An 18,673-nucleotide genomic window follows, 5' to 3' on the forward strand; every position below is an offset into this window, starting at 1 on the left:
GATGGGGGTGGATTTATAGAAAAATATCCGACAGGGCAATCGGAACAGATTATTGCATTTAATCAAAGAAGATTCTGATTTCCTTAATCGCCGAAGAACCAAATCGTATTACGAAGATTTTCTTTAAATCCCTTAAATTTCGGAAATCAATCATAACTACGTCATCGGTTAAAACGAATATACGTTACTCATTTCACTCTATCGCGATAGCTTCATTTATACTCTTCGCGTAATCAAATTGTTTTATCTACATTACCCAATGATGATAAAACTCTATATTCGTCTTGCAAACATTCTTATAGTTAGCCATGATGACCTCGATCAAATTTCGGGACGAAATTTCTTTTAACGGGTAGGTACTGTGATGACCCGGGAATTTCCGATCAAATTTAAACTTTAATCTTTATATGATTCCAACACAATGAGCAAAAATTTGTAATGTTGAGTCTCGAAAGTTTTGAAATCTATATTCGTGTAATCAATTACCATTTGACCATGCCTGACGATTCACGAACAATTATGTGTAAACAAATATATATACATATGTGTAATTATTAAAGTAAGATATATTAATAAAACATTGAACGGATTAGTTGATATGAATATAAGCTATGAGATCTATTTTATGAACTTGAAAATGCTATCAAGGTATTGAATGAATAATACTTTACATGAACGTATTTGTCCGATGTAAGTTTATCAACGAGATTAAAAGATAATATCAAAAGATTGAATTATCAGATACATTGAATTATGATTACGAGTCTCTGTTATGAGGTCCACGTTGATTTGAGAAATCGTTTCTTTTTAACGGTATTAGGAATAGTTGGTAAAAGTGATTTGCCAAAATGTCATTTACGAGAGTTAGTCAAAAGTTAGTAATCATTTCCGTTTAAAAATTCAAAAGTGTACTTTACTTGATTTACTCGTGTCTCTCGATAAATCAACTCTTTAGTTTCATATAAAAAAAATATACTATTTGGTAAAATAACTACTAATATATAAAACAGGTAAATTATATAAAACGAACTTGAAATGTAAATTTGTTTTGAAAGACTAAATATTATACATTAGATAAATATTTCAAAACATATATATATATATATATATATATATATATATATATATATATATATATATATATATATATATATATATATATGGTACAAATTTACAATTTTAATTAAAAATATATATTTTAACTTAGTCATAAAACGTCATGATTTAAAATAAAATACTTTGACAAACAACGAGCCACTGATTTATAGAAGTAAATGACCACAACACTCAATTATATAAGCTACATTTTTTATAAAGTAATTTGTTGATAAGAAAATCAAATTATTAATAAGGGTACGCGTCGCGTAACGTAAAAGGCTAGTTTTCTAAACGTACGAAAGTGCGCTCGAAAAACGGAAAGTGGTACATGAGTCGAGTGACAACGTACGAGTCATTTTTGTAAAAATTATATTTTTACTACGCACGTAAATATAATATAATATTTAATTAATTCTAAAGATTAAATATATTATATATTAATTAATATATAAAACTTATATTACGTATCATGTGTTAATATAAGTGTGTGTCGACAAGAAGTGAAATGGGTACCGGCTGGACATGCTCAATTATATAAGCTCGATCGTTTTGGACTCAAACACACACATATCACAAATCTATCTATATTACTCCGTATATTATTTATTTTATTTAAATTATTAATATTATTATTATTATTAAGATTAATATTAATATTAATCTTATAGTTAGGAGTATTATTATTATTATCTATACATAAAATACTACGACGAGGTTCTGCTCGCGTGCTTTTAAAACGGGTTTATTGAGTGGGATAGAGCTAAGAAAATTATGGGTTATAGTTATGGAGGTTATGGGTAATGTTCGAGGGATATGCTCGTGAGGTCAAACTAGTGTTTATCATCTCCGTTGCATTTACGTACCTTTCCTGCAATATTGAATCTCAATATTGATACGTGAGTACTCATAAATTAATTTTTACATATTAATAGTGTATCCCTGAATAGTGCTCGAGAAAATAGGATTATGCATGCTTGTACTTTTGATATTGCCCTTAGATAGGTTATGCTGAATCTTGAATTAGTTACACCTGCGGTTGAGATAAGATATGAGATATGCATGTCCTTGGAAAGCTAGCGAAAAATTATGAACTTTTCCTTTAGATACCAAATGGTTTTGACGGATGGATTATAAGTTATAGTCAATTGAATTTTTGTATTATTATTAAAAATGATTATTATTATCGTCGTTATTATCGTCGTTCTAGTTTTTATCTAATTATTATTATTATTATTATTATTATTATTATTATTATTATTATTATTATTATTATTATTATTATTATTATTATTGTTATTATTATTATTATTATCATTATTATTATTATTATCATTATTATTATCATTGTCAATAAAAGGTTTTGTTATTATTATTATCATTAAAAATAGTTATTAGTATTATCATCATAATATTTATTATCATTAATATTACTATAATTAGAATTAATATTAGTAACACTTAATTAATATAAATATTATTATTATCATTAATATGAACGCAATATAACAGACGATTTAAAAGCTATTAAATGAATCGATTAGGAAATAATAGGTATAAGTATCATGATGAAATTAAAATATTGAAATATATTAAATTAGATAAAATTGTCATTTTTATTATTTTTATCATTACTATTACTATTAAAAAGTATCGTAAATATTAAAGTTATCCTAATTAAAATTATCATTTTATCATATTATCATTCTTAGTAAATTTAAATAGTAATATTTTATTAATAGGATAATAATAACTATTATTACAAAATAATACAACGTTTACTTATAAATATTATTTTATCAAATAAATATGTGATACAAACATATTTTACTACGTGTAATAAAATTTCATTAATAATACTTATCCTATTCTCTTTATGATATTAAATAAACTCTATAAATTTTATTACTATATACATATATAAAGGTATAATTTATTATATAAATTTTAATAAAAAAAATTTTATGTATTAATAAATGAATTATATTATTTACTCTAATAAATCTTTTAAAAATATTTAAAAATATAAAACGACAATATTTAAATTATATAATAATCATGTATAAATTTTGAAAATCATTTTGAGTCAAATTGACTTTTGTTGACTGTGGCATATTAGTCTCGAGCATTAGGATTGTGGTACACTATGACTTAACCTAATTTGTTAGACAAATATTGACCAACACATAAATATATATAATTAATTTAGGTTCGTGAATCCGAGGCCAACCTTGCACTTCTTCAATGACGTTATATGTATTTTTACTACGAAATACAGTATGGCGAGTTTCATTTGAATCCCTTTTACTCTTTAAATTTTTGGGACTGAGAATGCATGCAAATGCTTTATTAACTGTTTTACAATAATTATATATGTGAGTTTCATTAATTCCGTTTTAAATGCTTTTGCAATATATATTTTTGGGACTGAAAATACATGTGCTGTTTTTATAACTGTTTTACGAAATAGACACAAGTAATTGAAACTACATTATATGGTTGAATTATCGAAATCGAATATGCCCCTTTTTATTAAAGTCTGGTAATCTAAGAATTAGGGAACAGACACCCTAATTGACGCGAATCCTAAAGATAGATCTATTGGGCCTAACAAACCCCATCCAAAGTACCGGATGCTTTAGTACTTCGAAATTTATATCATGTCCGAAGGAGGATCCCGGAATGATAGGGGATATTCTTATATGTATCTAGTTGATGTCGGTTACCAGGTGTTCGCCATATGAATGATTATTTTTGTCTCTATGCATGGGACGTATATTTATGAAAACTGGAAATGAAATTCTTGTGGTCTATTAAAATGATGGAACTAAATGATTATGATAAACTAATGAACTCACCAACCTTTTGGTTGACACTTTAAAGCATGTTTATTCTCAGGTGTTAAAGAAATCTTCCACTGTGCATTTGCTCATTTTAAAGATATTACTTGGAGTCTTTCATAGCATATTTCGAAGAACGTTGCATTCGAGTCATTGAGTTCATCAAAGATTATTATTAAATCAATTTATAGTTGGATAGTGGATATTATGAAATGTATGCATGCATGTCAATTTTCGATGTAAAGAAAGTTTGTCTTTTAAAAACGAATGCAATGTTTGTAAAATGTATCATATAGAGGTCAAATACCTCGCAATGTAATCAACTATTGTGAATCGTTTATAATGTATATGAACGGGTCCTTTCATATGGTGCGTATGACGTTGATGTTCGAGGTACAGATTGTGATGTTGAGGTGTGGGATGTGGATGTTGTTGTTGGTGGTGGTGATGGTACTGTTGGTGTTGCTGATGGTGGTACTGTTGCTGCCGGTGCTGCTGCTGGTGCTTGTAACCTTTGCACCATGTTCTCCAAAGCCACTACCCGAGCTCGAAGCTCGTTGACTTCTTCTATTACACCGGGATGATTGTCGGTTCAGACGAGTGGGTGAATGAGATTCAGAATTTGAGATAGTATATTATCGTGATGAGATACTCTGGAAATGAGTGAGAAAATGGTGTCTCGAACAGGTTCACCGGTAAGTGCTTCAGGTTCTTCGCCAAGAGGGAAATGTGGTGGATGGAAGGGATCACCTTCTTCTTGTCTCCAATGACTAAGCGGGCTAAGAACCTATCCCCAATTCATCCAGAATAGGTGATGGCTGATTGGTTGATCCATTCCGGTTACACTGTCTTCGGAATTCAGGTGAATATCCATATCGGAATATCTGTCGGAGTTTAAGGAATTTGAACTAGATACGGGATCCATCTTGTATAATTAGGGAGATGATTTTTGATATGAATTAAATTATAGAATTTAGTTTGGTATTCTTCAATACATAATTTACATATGTATATATAATACCAAATTCCATAAATCACGGAGAAATTTTCGGAAGATGTCAGGAAAAGTTTATAGTAACAGATACGCTAAGATATGAATTTTTGTTTATACACTATTTATGCAATAAATGCAGGAAAACGTGTCTAGACTTAAGAATGATAAGCATGTAATTTCCGACAAAAAATGATAAGCAAAACTTTTAACATGTAGACACGGTCGAAGTCCAGACTTAATAATGCATCCTAACAACTATCAGTTAGACACACTTATGCAAGACCTGGTTCACTAGGACCAACGCTCTGATACCAACTGTGACGATTGCTCCAAATCCATATGGATGAATACGTCATTCATCGATTTCATTGCGAGCTATTTGACCTCTATATGATACGTTTTATAAACATTGCATTCTTTGGAAAAGGTATACCATAATGAATATTTAAATCCAAGGTTTTCGACATCTGATGATTTCTACATATAGACAATCACCGTAAATAATAGTTTACAAAAATACTTCCATTGACAATGCATTCAAAATAGATACATGATGATGGTTTTGTGAATGCAACGTTTTCTTGAATAAAGCATGTATGACTCCATGCACAAAGCTTGTCTAACATATAAGCAAATAGCGGAAGACTTCTAGGGAACCTGAGAATAAACATGCTAACAAGTGTCAACACAAAGGTTGGTGAGTTCATAGTTTTAATGTATCGTATAATCTGTATATAAATGTGGATCACAAGATTTCAGTTGTTTCATCCAGAAACGTTTATCAAAATATTCTACGAAATTGAACACCCTGGTAACTAAACTTGACTTATATATAATTTATACCCTTTGTATAATCATCTTAATAATACACGCAAACCAACGTGTACGCTTCTCAAATAGCATACGTCTGTTAAAAGGCTATTGCTCTAGATCGGACGGGGATATCAAGCCCTATGGATCCATATACTACTTCTCGCGCCCACCAGTTCTTATAACTGGTAGTTACTAGTTACCAAAGCTAAGGGATTTTCGGTTCAAACTCGGTGTAGAATTTAGTATGTACTTGTATCCGTTGCGTTTAAAATAAAGTGCATGTATTCTCAGCCCAAAAATATAGATTGCAAAAGCAATTAAAAAGGGAGCAAATGAAACTCACCTTAGCAGCACATAAAGTCGTTCACCGAAATGTAACCGAAACTCGGAATACCAAATAACCGTAGATCTCAACCTAGAGAACATATATTGGTCAATAAATGTCTATCAAGCTAGGTCTGGTCATAGTGTATCACAATCCTAATGCTCGAGATCGACATACAAAAGTTATCAAAAGTCGTTTCAAAAAGTCAATCTGACTCAATACTATAGTTGAATGATCAGGGCAATCGAAACATTTTAACATTTCACATAGTTTCCCAATTCTTGTATAATATAGTTTTTATAAGGCTTTAAAATATGATAAAACAATCAATTTTGACAATTGTTCAACAAAACGAGACGTGCCTTATATAGAAATTCATTTACTCGATTAGTAATATCTAAAATTCCAATTTATCAATCTCATAGAAAAGTTATTTAAATATTAATTTCAGATTCAAAAGCAATTCCAATTAACGTTGATCATAATTCAGTTGCCCATTCCTTTTAATTAGTTCATCGAAATTTCGTGATTTTTAAATGAAAAGTTATTTTTTACTGTAGCAAATAGTGATTTTCGAAAACACTGTAGCTTTTCTGGTACTGTAGAAATTCGAAAATACTGTAGCAAATTAGTGTTTTACTTATTCATCATAAACGTTTTAGTTAACTTATCTAAATATCAATTGAATCAATAATCGAATGTTACTATCGTTTACTAAATAACTTGAAATCATATATATATGCACATTAAGTTATATATATATATATATATATATATATATATATATATATATATATATATATATATATATTGTTCTTGAATCTTCGAGAACAGTCAAAGAATAATTGATTACATGAATATAGTTCCAAAATTTTCGTGACTTAACATTATAGACTTTGCTTATCGTGTCAAAAACATTAAATCATTTAAAGATAAAGTTTAAATTTGGTCAAAAATTTCCGGGTTGTCACACATAGCTTATAGGTTCGGTTTGGTTAAGTGACGAGGATCACGAGGACGTGATCGAATTCAAGTGGGGGAGAGTTGTAAGATCCTAATATTTAATGTACATCAGGTATATAGTGTACGTAAAGTTCGTGAATCGTGGCATAAAAAGTAAAGCTCAGAATCTGTTCAGACGTGTGCGCGCGCCGCGCACACTTAAGGGAGCGCACCGCGCAAATGTCCTGGAGACAAATTTCTGTCTTTTTCTATTTGAGTTAAATGAAGGGCATTTTGGTCATTTTACTTGAGGACGGATCTGGGGCCTTATCAGCTGGATTGGATCCAACTTTGGATCACTTTCACATCCATTCAACACTCTCATCTTTAAACCCTAGAGAGAAGAAGAGTTTTAGAGAGAGGAAGCTCCAATTGGAGAAGAAGGAGTTGGATTCTCACCAAAGCTCGAGTGTTAAAGTTGTTCACCTCGTTCCTAGCTACGTTTTGGTTATTGTGGTAAGTTCTAACTCCGAATTTCATTATTTGATTTGATATTCAAAGTTAGGGTTTGAAGATGAGAGTGTTGAATGGATGTGAAAGTGATCCAAAGTTGGATCCAATCCAGCTGATAAGGCCTCAGATCCGTCCTCAAGTGAAATGACTAAAATTCCCTTCATTTAACTCAAATAGAAAAAGACAGAAATCTATCTCCAGGCCACATGCGCGGCGCAATCCCTTAAGTGTGCGCGGCGTGCACACACGTCTGAACAGATTCTGATCTTTACTTTTTATGCCACGCTTTACGCACTTTACATACACTATATACCTGATGTACATTAAATATTAGGGTCTTACACAAGTGTAGTAAAATGAAGTACTAAACACCCGTTATGAACTAGTGCTAACTAGACCGAGTGGGGTTGTCAAACCCAATAGATTTATCAATAGGATTCGCGCTTACATATTAACCACATGTAACAAATAGTTACCAGACTATTAGGGATATATACAAAGGTACAACTCAACATAGAATATATATTTAAGTACTTGTGTCTATTTCGAAAAACAAAAGTTGCATGTATTCTCATCCCAAAATATTTGTAGAGTTTAAAAATGGGACTATATACTCATTGTCGTAAAAGTATAGTTTTAACAAGTTTCCAACTTATTAAAATATAGCCGACGTCCTTGGATTCACGAACCTATAACAATAATAATGATTGAGATAATAATACATGTGAACAAAATTAATATAGCAAGTTCATAGAATACTTATATAATAGTTTTTTAACATTTTATGTTAGTAGTCCATTGTTAGTAGTCCTTTGTTAGTAGTCCATTGTTAGTAGTCCAAAATAGTCCGAAAAGTCCAAAATAGTCTGAAAAGTCCAACAGTCCAATAATAGGTGTGTGTGTGTGTATATATATATATATTTATATAATCTTAAAATTACCCCACGGCGTATTGTGTACATATTGTCTTGCATCAATCCAGAGACGTGTTGACTTAGGATTTATCAAAACGTATTGTATACGTATTGTCATGGAACGTACCAAGATTATTATATATATACAATCTCAGAATCAACCAAGATTATAATATTTTGTTATACTAATGATAACATGTCCAAATAAATATAGGATATAGGAAAAGTTAGCAAGGATATGGTTAATATAGTTTTTAAGGTGTTCTTCATATGTACAAGTTATAAGTTCTTACAATATCTTAATATAACATCATAATACATATAAATAAGTGTTATTAGAGTTAAGTTAGAAAGATTAGATTAATTTTTCAAACAAGTTTAGAATCATCCAAACTATGTTCTAGTTGTTATTAGTTATGATCTCTTATATAGATAGCTATAAACATATGAATTGAACAAGAGTTATGGTAAGGCTAATACCTTGATTTAAGAAAGAGAACTTGCTGAATATGAAGAGAATTTCCTGAGCTTAAAAGGCTTCTTGAAAGAGTGCTTAAAGAAGACCAACTTGAAAGCAAAACTTAAATTAAAGGAGGTGTTCTTGATTACTACTTCTATGGTGTTTATGAATTGTTTTTGTAACTAGTTTTTATTGTAGATGATGAAGGCTTATTAGAACTTGAAGAGAGGATATTAGAGAGTGTTTTTAGAGAGAAAGAGTATAATGGATGTAAATGTGTTTAAAAAAATATACCATGTAAGGTCTTTATATACTAGTTGTAATTTGTTGTTTTATGACAAATATCTAGGATAAATTAAATACCATGAGGTCATGCATGACATAATACATCAATAACTGTAGATTTCTATTCGTATATAGCAATAGTAAATACTTCTAGAAGCTGCGTATAATACCCGTATAAATACTGTATAAATACATAATTGTAGATTTCTATTGGTATATACCAATAGTAAATACTTCTAAAAGCTGCGTATAATATGCGTATAAATACCGTATAAATACGAGTAGAATTCTTGAGAAAAATGAACGGAAATATGAATATAGTTATCCCTTATCTGTATTTGTATATTATAAAGTGTATTCGATACTTTTAAGGATGTATTTATACTCATAATACATTGTATGTAAATACATTTTAACATAAGTTAATTACGTCGTTTAAAAAGTAACATATATATTGTTCGAAAACTCTTTAAATTAGTAGTATGAAAATGTATATATAATACCTTGTTAATACACTTAATGAGATATTTAATTATCATATTTTCAAGTTATATATATATATATATATATATATATATATATATATATACATATATATATATATATATATATATATATATATATATACATATATACATATATATAATTAATACAAGTTATGACGTTCGTGAATCGTAGGAATAAAAGGGTGACCAAAAGATTGTGTAAAACTCTTTCCGGAGGTTCAAGACTTATTAAAATGCATTGCTTATCAAGTCGGAATTATTAAATCATGTAGATAGTATAATCAAGTAGTCGGAAAAATTCGGGTAGTCACAGTACCTACCCGTTAAAGAAATTTCATCCCGAAATTTAAAGTAGTACCTATTCAACGTATGATATCAGTAAAAAGATGTGGGTACTTCTGCATCATCTGATCTTCTCGTTCCCAAGTGAACTTGGGTCCTCTCTAAGCATTCCATCGGACTCTAACAATTGGTATGTTGCTTTGCTTGAGTCGCTTGACTTCCCGGTCCATAATTTCGACGGGTTCTTCGATAAAATGTAACTTTTCATCGATTTGGATTTCTTCGAGCAAAATAGTGAGGACTTCTTTTGCAAGACATTTCTTCAAGTTTGAAACATGAAAGGTGTTATGTACCCCGACAAGTTGTTGAGGTAATTCAAGTCGATAGGCCACCGGTCCAATGCGTTCGATGATTTTAAACGGCCCTACGTACCTTGGGTTAAGTTTACCCCTCTTGCCAAAGCGTATCACACCTTTCCAAGGTGACACCTTTAACATAACCATGTCTCCAACCTGAAATTCCAATGGCTTTATTCGAACATCAGCGTAGCTCTTTTGACGACTTTGAGTGGTTCTCAATCTCTCCTTGATTTGTACAATCTTTTCGGTAGTCTCCTGTATGATCTCAGGATCATTAAGGTGGCTGTCACCTACATCGTTCTAACAGATAGGGGATCTATACTTTCTTTCATAAAGTGCTTCGAATGGTGCAGCATTAATGCTCGTATGATAATTGTTGTTATACGAGAATTCTGCCAATGGTAGATATTTATCCCATCCGTTTCCAAAATCGATCACACATGCTCTAAGCATGTCTTCAAGAGTCTGAATGGTCCTTTTGCTTTGCCCATCGGTTTGAGGATGATATGCAGTGCTCATATCCAGATGAGTTCCTAGAGCTTCATGTAGTGATTGCCAGAACCTTGACATAAACCTACTGTCGCGGTCGGATATAATGGAGATAGGTACTCTATGTCTTGAAATGACTTCCTTCATGTATAATCGTACCAATTTCTCCATCTTATCCATTTCCTTCATAGGCAGGAAATGTGCAGATTTGGTGAGACGATCGACAATTACCCAGATTGTAACGACCCGACTTTTTCGACTTGCTTTTGTACCTTGTGTTTTAGCGAAACTGCGTATTTGTGCGTACTGTGCTACTTTATACTCTGGAATCTCTTTATACATGGTTTACTTTCATTTATATGTTAAAACGTGCCTTAGAGTACTAGGATACTTAACTTGATCACCAGATGCTTTATGACCGTTGGTGTCGCTTAACGTTTCGATTAAACCGCGAATTGCGTGCACGTTTAACTTTTGTCGTAACCGGAAGATTATGACTACGAAATCTTAATTATTATTTTATAATAATAATTATAATTACTTGGGTTTATAGATGCTTAATTATGCATAGTAATTTAATTATGTTTACTAGTTAGTTTTGTTGGACTTTCTACCTTGTTGGGCTTAAGCCCACCCTACTCTAGCTAGTGGCCTAATTAATTAGCCCACTTATTAATTACTAGTGATCCATTAATATATAAGACAATTACCCATTTAATTAGAGGGAACATGCTAGCAAAAATGTTAAGTATTATCCGTAATGTTACATGGGATCCTAGCATAAGTACCTAATTTAGACAACCATTAACCAAAAAGTGAACTTGTCCCCCCCCCCTCCCCCTACCAAATCCCACGGCCATGAGGCCTTTCCCTCACCCTCATTTCCTATAAATAGCACCCTTACTCCATTCATTTAACACTTGCTCTCATTTGAAATTCACACACACTTGCTCTCTTATTTCCTTTCTAGTCTTTCTCACTCTAGAAACTTGTAAGTTTTGCTTTTTCTTCTTCTCCTTCTCCTTTCTATTTCGTGGTCATCATCATCATTAAAGATCAAGCCTTCTAGCTTTGATCTTGATTAGATCTTGTAGATTCAAGCATGAATCCTTCAAGAACATGGAAGATTCAAGCTTTCTAGCTTTGAATCTTCACCAACTTTGTAGATCTATATTTTTCTTACTTTAATCTTGTTATTTTGTTATAAAGATTCAAACTTGTGTTTGTAATCTTCATGTATCTTAAAGTTCCAAACTTTATGCTTCAAGATCTTCAAGAACAATCAAGATTCAAGCTTTCTAGCTTGAATCTCCATATCTTTTTGTTAGATCTAAGTTTTCTAACTTATGATCTTGTTATTTTGTTAAAAAGATTCAAACTTGTGTTTGTTATCTTCATGTAACTTAAAGATCCAAGCTTTATGCTTCAAGATCTTCAAGAACAATAAAGGTTCAAGCTTTCTAGCTTTGCAACCTTGTAACTTGTGTGAATAGGATCCAAGCTCTCTAGCTTAGGGTACCATTACCTCATTTGACTTAGATTGTGTTCATACTTGTTTGATTGATGTAAAGTTTGTAGCTTTAGTTGTAAATGTGACTTGTAATTGTGTTAAGACTAAGGATATGATGTAACCTTGGTTCATCATCCATCTAAGACTCTTGATTGAGTTGTATCCTTACTTGGTCTTAACATATTGTGTGTTGATGGTGGAATCTTAGTCAAGGTAATGCTAACCCATCAACGAGTTATACACTTGAAGCTACAAGCATCAAGGATGAGAACCGTGATGAGCATCAAGCATTAAGAACCCCACCGGAGTACTTACCTACTATTTTTCGTATCTGATCAGACCACCTAGGCTACTGTAAAGTTTATTTTTAGTTAGTTCGTTTCGAGTAGATGATTTTTCGTTTAGACCTCATCTTAATCCGAGTTACGGTTTAGGATCTATGGCCTTCCGAAAGTCAATACTCCTTTGTAACGTTGTGCTGAAAATTCGGACCTACTCGCACTTAGACCGTCGCCACGGTCAAACTAAGATGAGTTTGAGTCTGGAAATTGGTCAACAACTAGAGTACTTCCATACAAATCCATGGCCACTGATTTTGTGTCTTTTCGATTTACGTAGAGGTCGTAGCAGCTGATCCAAGTCAGCCTATTGTTTAGACCACTATACTTGATTAACTTACTTAGCTTTTATGATGATGAATGATGATGATGATGACACTTAAACTTATTTTATGCACTATTAGAATTTATAAAGAAAACCTACTGACCTAGTAACCTTTGATTTAGGTTGACGACCTTTCGGACCGACTTACTACTTGCACACTTTCGTATCAACTTGTATTGCTTATTCACTGTAAGTTATAGCATCCCTTTTTACTTTAATTATTTTGGGACTGAGAATACATGCGCTTTTTACGTTTTACATACTAGGCACGAGTACTTAAACTTTATATGTGTGTGGGTTATACAACGGCATAAACATTCCCCTTAGCACGGTAACGTTTAGTCATTGGTTTTTGAACCGGTGAACGCGAATCTTAGATATGGATCCATAGGGTTTGATATCCCCACTCGGGCTAGTCGCGCTAGCATTTAATGGGTGTTTAATACTTCGTGAACATACGCACTCGCCAAGTGTACTTTCAGGGGGTAATAAACGTTAAGTCTAGTTACCGGGTGCCCACGGTTATACATATACTTTTCATACTGTTTTGTTACACTGAAATCTGGTGGCCTACCTTACGTTACTGTTACAACTTAAACTATAGCTCACTAACATTCGTGTTGACTTTTAAGCGTGTATTTCTTAGGTGCCTAGAGGTTTCTTGCTTCCGCTGTTAGATTTGTTATCTTGCTGTTAACGACCTGCTGTATTAGTTATCCGCTGCATTACTAGAGATGTCTCATTCATGAAACTTTTCTTTTGCATTCGTAGTTTATATTAATTTCAAACAATGGCTCTGTAACGACCTTAGGGTCAAATACTTATGTTTATGCTCCTATTCATAGGATGCACGTTATCTTTTGTAAAACGCTGTCTTTTTATGAATGCAAACTGGTTTTCAAACAGCATATAGTGTTTGACCGTGTGAAGATCCTGTTGTTGACGAATCGTACACGATGGTTTTGTACGGGGCGTCACACAGATGGTGTCATAACCCCATGCAGTCTTTGGTAGCTTCGTGATGAAATTCATGGTAATACATTCCCATTTCCATTCTAGGATTTCTGGTTGTTGAAGCAACCCTGATGGTTTCTGGTGTTCCGCCTTAACTTTGGAGCAAGTTAAGCACTCCCCTATATATGTTGCAATATCTGCCTTTAAATTAGGCCACCAAAAATGTGCCTTAAGATCTTGATACATCTTTCCAGCTCCGGGATGTATCGAGTATCTCGTCTTATGCGCCTCGTTCAAAACTAATTTTCTTAACCCTTTAAACCTTGGTACCCAAATACGTCCATTAAAATACCGGGTTCCGTCTTCTCGTATATCAAGTTGCTTGTCTAAACCCTTTAACATCTCATTTCCAAAGTTTTATTCAGTAAGAGCTCCTCGTTGAGCCTCCTTTATTTGTGAGGTGAGGTTCTTAAGAATTTTCATATTCATTGCTCGTACTTGAATTGGTTCTCTTTCTTTCCTGCTTAAAGCGTCAGCTACTACATTTGCTTTCCCGGGATGATAACGAATTTCACAATCATAGTCGTTTATTAGCTCAACCCACTATCGTTGCCTCATATTCAATTGTTTTTGATCGAATATGTGTTGAAGACTTTTGTGATCAGTGTACACTGTACATTTGACCCCATATAAGTAGTGTCTCTACATTTTCAATGCAAAAACAACCGCTCCTAACTCCAAATCATGTGTCGTATAATTCCATTCATGAGTTTTCAACTGTCGAGAGGCGTAAGCAATAACCTTTGTTTGTTGCATGAGAACACAGCCAAAACCTTATCGCGATGCGTCACAATAAATCACAAAGTCGTTGTTTCCTTTAGGTAATAATAAAATAGGCGCCGAAGTTAGTTTCTTTTTCAATAGCTGGAATGCAGTTTTCTGCTCGGAGGTCCATTCATACTTCTTCCCTTTGTGTGTTAATTCGGTTAATGGTTTGGCTATTCGGGAAAAATCTTGAATAAACCTTCTATAATAACCAGCTAAACCCAAAAATTGGCGTATCTGTGTCGTAGTCTTTGGGGTTTCCCATTTTTCAATGGCTTTGACCTTCGCGGGATCAACCTTAATTCCTTAACTGCTAACGATGTGACCAAGGAATTGTACTTCCTTCAACCAAAATGCGCACTTAGAAAATTTGGCATATAACTGTTCTTTTCTTAACAGTTCCAGCACCAACCTTAAATGTTGCTCGTGTTCTTGCTCATTCTTGGAGTAAATAAGGATGTCATCAATAAAGACGATAACAAATTTATCTAAATACGAACTACATACTCGATTCATGAGGTCCATGAATACAGCGGGTGCGTTTGTCAACCCGAACGGCATGACCAAAAATTCGTAGTGACCGTAGCGTGTTCTAAATGCGGTCTTCGGAATATCTTCTTCTTTTACTCGCAACTGATGGTAACCCGATCTTAGGTCAATTTTGGAGTAAATACGTGATCCTTACAGCTGATCAAACAAGTCATCAATTCTCGGCAATGGGTACCGATTCTTGATAGTTAGCTTGTTTAACTCGTGGTAGTCTATACACATTCGGAAGGATCCGTCTTTATTCTTAACGAACAGGATCGGAGCTCCTCATGGTGAAGTACTCGGTCGAATAAATCCACGATCTAGCAATTCCTGCAACTGACTTTATAGTTCTTTCATTTCAGACGGTGCGAGTCTATACAGAGCACGAGCCACTGGTGCAGCTCCCGGTACTAGGTCTATTCGAAATTCTACAGATCTATGCGGAGGTAATCCCGGTAATTCTTTCGAAAATACTTCGGGAAAATCTCTTACCACAAGCATGTCACTAATGCTATTCTCCTTCGTGTCGATCTTCTTCACATGTGCTAAGATAGCATAGCATCCCTTCTTTATGCACTTTTGGGCCTTGAAATAGCTAATAAAGTTTAGCTTATGATTACCTTTTTCTCCGAACACCATCAATGGTTTCCCGTTCACGCAGGGAAAACGAATCGCCTTTTTATAACAAATAACTTCCTCTCTCATCTTAGACATCCAATCCATACCAATATTACATCAAAACTCCCCAACTCAACATGTATTAAATCAATTACAAATGTCTCACTAGTTAATTTAAGCTTACGTTTACGACAGATTTTATCAGCTTTAACTAGTTTACCATTTGCTAATTCTATAATACATTTATCCTCCAGGGGCACTAAGGGGCAATTTAGTTTAGAGCAAAATTCTTTACTTACATAACTTCTATCAACACCAGTATCAAATAAAATATAGGCAGGTAATTCATCGATAGTAAACGTACCCGTAACAAGCTCCGAGTCTTCTCGTGCATCGTTAGCATGTATATTAAATACTCTTCCACGGACTGGACCATTTTCACTCTTTTGGTTCAGGCACTTGTTCTTGTAATGGCCCCTTTTCTCGCACCCATAACAAACCACAGCTTCAAGAGCGGCTTTATTAACATCTATGAGAGGAAACCTACAATTTTGAATATGATGCCCTACTTTGTTGCAATTTTTACACACCACCGTGCAATTCCCAAAGTGGTGTCTCTTGCATTTCTGGCATTGGGGTTATTTTTCCTAGTTGGTATTTTGGTTCTTCTCGTTACTCACACCTTACGAGACTTCCTGCTTCTTGTTGTGGTGTTGATAGTTGTGATTTCTATCATGATTTTCATTCTTCCTCTTGTGGTCATTTGTTTTAGCCTCGGCAGCCGCCTTTTCCGTGTTTCTTTCTTTGATTTGGTCCATTAACTTATGGGCCATCTTGCTTGCTTCGTACATTGTTGTTGGATTAGATGCACTTACATTTTCTTGGATTACCTCAGGTAATCCTTTCACAAACTGTTCAACTTTTGCTTCTTCATATTCAAATACTCCAGGACACATTAACGCTAACTCTGTGAACTGTTGCTCATAGGCAGTGATGTTATCACCCTTGGTGTGCAATACCCTCAACTCTGTTTTCAATTTATTCATCTCGTTCCTGGGTCGATAATGCTCACACAGCAAGTGTTTAAGTGCTGCCCAAGGTAGGGCGTAAGCAGTATTCTCCCCCACGTTTGCTAGGTAGGTATTCCACCATGTTAAAGCGTTATTTTTAAAAGTATGAGAAGCGTATTTTACGCGGTCTTCTTCTGCACAATTACTTATAGCAAAAACAGCTTCTACTTTTTCAATCCAATGCTTTAGTCCAACTGGACCTTCCATTCCTTCAAATTCATGGGGTTTACAACCTATGAAAGTTTTGTAGGAACATCCTATACGGTTTTCTGTTGTACCATGATGAGTTCCACTGCTAGACCCTGAATGGTTGTTTTTGTTAATTGTAGCCAATACTGCGGTTACATTTACAGTGAGAAAATTACCGAAATCTTCCTCGCTCATGTTCATGTGTTGTTTGGTAACTGGAGCCATTTCCTTCAAAATAGCCAAATGATATAAATTAATCATATATAGAATATTATAAGTAGTTAATAGTACTTTGTTGCATACTAATAATATGAACTAATTTTTATAAAAGCCTCTTTTCTTCTTATTGGCATTTTATAATTGCAGTTCGGGTAGTACCTACCCGTTAAAGTTCATACTTAATAGCTAGTACACAAATTAACTACTATAATCAAGATAATATTCTATCATGAAAAACTTAATACATTAGTACTTCACGCTTAAACTTTTGGTACAATATTTTACAAAAATACAATACCACTATTTTACATAAAACATAGGTAAGATAAAATATAGCACACGATAACTATTATACAAGGCGTAAAGTATGGTAGCTGCTGGGACAGATTAAAAATGACGAGACTTCTTATTGTTTAGGGACAAATCTGGGAAATCTGCGGGACCTGAAAAACCAAAGAGTTTTCGCGTCTCAGCTACTGACATCGTTCTCATTCTAGCGGTATGTTTGTACCTTGGTCAGGATGGTGCCTCAATAGAGTTAATAACAGGAGGATGACTAGGTGTAGAAGTGTTAGGTTCACTTTGTGCAATAAATCTTTTATAATACTCCAGATCAGGAAATTCTAGTGGGCGGACCACAAGTTCCTTTCCCTCATTAAATTTTACCTCTGTAATTTCTTTTACTTCGTTCTCCTCAGGTTCCTCCTTCGGTTCCTCTCGGAATTGTGAATCTTCCCAAAATGCGTCCAACTTCAGGTCATCATCGTCATCAGTTATATAGATGATTTCCTTCGAGTCATCGTCGTTATCAGATAAGTCGATGACTGGTACTTTTGCTGGAGATTCATCTTTGGAGTCGCTGATTATGATAACGAGATTGGTGCTAGAAGTAGACATCTATCACACATTAACTACCACATTAGAAATATATCACATAATATTTACATGTTATAATATTCAATTTCCGATCAGAAATGATAAGCAATGGTTTTTAAAAACAAGTTCGGTCAAAGTCCAGACTCACTAATGCATCCTAACAAATACCAGTCAGACACACTAATGCAATTTCTGGTTCGCTAAGACCTCTGCTCTGATACCAACTGAAACGACCTGTCCATATTATTATAAACGAGGTATGTTATTCATTGATCTCAATAGCGAGGTATTTGACCTCTATATGATACATTTTATAAAATATTGCATTCTTATTTCATAACGACCAAACCTTTCATATATAAATGAAAGTTTTAAACATGTGGGCGATCATTTGAGAAATG

The sequence above is a fragment of the Rutidosis leptorrhynchoides genome, chromosome 4 (assembly GCF_046630445.1).
Source record: "Rutidosis leptorrhynchoides isolate AG116_Rl617_1_P2 chromosome 4, CSIRO_AGI_Rlap_v1, whole genome shotgun sequence".
Lineage (NCBI taxonomy): Eukaryota > Viridiplantae > Streptophyta > Magnoliopsida > Asterales > Asteraceae > Rutidosis > Rutidosis leptorrhynchoides.